This window comes from Penaeus chinensis, chromosome 1 (assembly GCF_019202785.1).
Source record: "Penaeus chinensis breed Huanghai No. 1 chromosome 1, ASM1920278v2, whole genome shotgun sequence".
NCBI lineage: Eukaryota > Metazoa > Arthropoda > Malacostraca > Decapoda > Penaeidae > Penaeus > Penaeus chinensis.
The window spans coordinates 1,712,087-1,714,586 of NC_061819.1; the positions used below are offsets into that span (position 1 = coordinate 1,712,087).

The 2,500-nt window shown below is 48.6% G+C and overlaps 1 protein-coding gene across 1 annotated transcript in view; it reads right to left on the reverse strand.

Annotated features, from left to right (window-relative positions):
* The window catches only part of LOC125027919, a 17,986-nt gene that overhangs the window by 9,742 nt on the left and 5,744 nt on the right, over window positions 1-2,500 (reverse strand). The window lies entirely within an intron of this gene.

Below are 2,500 nucleotides of genomic sequence, written 5' to 3' on the forward strand. Positions count from 1 at the left end.
ATATGTGCATACGTGTGCGTCCGCGTCTGTGCGCGAGGCATCTGCTGATCCGCATATCTGCAAACGTGCGTGCGTACATCCGTGCATGTGCGTGTGGGAGGCTTGTGTAGTATCCTTCACGCGCCGAGGCAAAAACTAGTCCTTTTCTGCTAGCCGCTGATAGGACTTTTACTTGCGAGCCGCCATATCCTGGTGCGGAGGGAGATGGGGGGGGAGGGGGAGAGTCTTACGTGGGATGAAGTTGGAGGGAGGGAGGGAGGGAAGGAGGGGGAGAGGGAGGGAGGGAGGGGGAAAGGGGGGGGAGGGAGGGAAGGAGGGGGAGAGGGAGGGAAGGAGGGGGAGAGGGATGGAGGGAGGGAGAGAGGGAAGGAGGGGAGAGGGAGGGAAGGAAGGAGGGAGAGAGAGAGAGAGGGAGGGAAGGAGGAGGAAAAGGGGAGAGGAAGGGAGGCGTACAGAGGGGTCGGAGGGAGGAATGGATGAACGGAGGGATAGAAGAATAAAGAGGAGAGAAGAACGGATGAAGGATGAAGTGAAGGAGGGAGGTAGTGGGAGGAAGCGAGAGGGGGGGAGGGGAGTTAAGTACTGAGAAAGGGAGGGAGAGAATGTGGGAGGAAGAGTGGGAAGGAGAGGCAGAGCGAGAGAGGGAGTAACAGAGGAGTGATAGGAGACGGAGAGAGAGGGAGGGAAGGATAGGAGACGGAGAGAGAGGGAGGGAGGGATAGACCGATGGAGAAGGGTGGAAGAGACGGAAGGAGTAAGAGAAAAGGAAGGAGAGACAAACAGATGAAGGAAGGAAGGAAGAGAAGGAGAAGGAGAGAGGAATGGCAAGAGGGAAGGAAGGAAGATAACCAAGAAAACTGCGAGAAAGAAAAATTGTAGAATAGCGACAGGAGAGGCATGAAAACTGGTTATGAATCATAATGACAAAGTAAACGTGAATGCAAGCACCCGAAAGCACGAACGCACACAGACACTTATTCGCGAAAAGGACTCTTTACTCGATGTATTTTGATAAATAAGAAGCCTACACTATATGTGTCAGAGGAGCAGTGACAAGAAAAGTGAAACTCGGAGGTCAGACTGTTCATTAGCGTTTTCAATACCTTGATTTAATGAGCTTTTAGAACTGTTTTAAAGTGGATTATTTTTATTAAAGAGAATACGATACATATATATACACATACACACGCTCACACATACCCCCCCCCCCACCACACACACACACAACTATATACAAACACACACACACACACACACACACACACACACACACACACACACACACACACACACACACACACACATACACACACACATATATATGTGTATATATATATATATATATATATATAATGATAATCTTTGTAGTGCTGCAATAAACCGCCATGGCCACTCCAACAAGATCCTTAAAAGCAATCAATTGGCAATTACCTCCTTGAGGGTCATTGATAAAAGAGAGAATGACGAGGCAGACCAAGTGGGTCTATGCATGGAACACAGAGGGAGGGAGCGGAAGGGGAGGGGAGGAGGAGGTGGGGGGGGGGGAGGAGAACGGAAAGCGGAAGGGGAAAGAGCAGGAGGGGGGGGGCGGAAAGCAGAAGGGAAGGGAGAGGGATGAGGGGGGAGGGAAGCCGAAGATCGGAGGGGGATTGGCAAGCAGAGGGAGGGAAGAGAACAGGGGACAGGGGAGAGGGGGGCGGGGAGAGGCCTCAGGAATGGAGAGGGAGGAAGAGGAGGAGAAAAAAAAAAAAAAAAAAATTGCAAAGGGAGGGGAAAAAGAGCATGAAGGGGGAGAGCGAGGTAGGGGGCGAGATCTAGGAAGGGGGTAGGGGGGGCGGGGGTGCGTGACCGCCTCAGCCTTGGCACCGTGAGAGGCAGAGGTGCTCAGAGCTCGCTGGGTGGGACTCGTGAGGGAAGACGAGAGCTGCAAGCAGGATCTTTTTTTTTTTTTTTTTTTTTTACATATTTGTATGTGCGTGTGTACACATGTACATATATACACATATGTACGCACACATGCATGTATACGTACATACATAAATATTTACATATCTGTACACACCCACGCACACATACATACAATACACACACACACACACACACACACACACACACACACACACACACACACACACACACACACACACACACACACACACACACAAACACACACACACACACACACATGCATGCATGCATAACTAACAATCTCAGAACAGGATGGTAGAAATATAGTTGTGCAGAATAAAAAGGAAGAAGAAAAAGAAATAGGAGAGGAGGGAGAAGGAGAAGAAGTAGAGGGAGAAGAAGAATAACATTTATAAAAAAGCAGAATGTAAAAGGAGAAGGAGAAGAATAGGAATGATGAAGAGAAGAAGAAAGGGGAGAATAAGAAGGAAGAGAAGGAGGAAGATAATAAAAGAAAGAAAAAGTAAAGAAGGAAAGAAAAAGTAAAGAAGAAAAAAAGACGAAAAAGGGAGCAGAAGAAGGAAGAGAATGA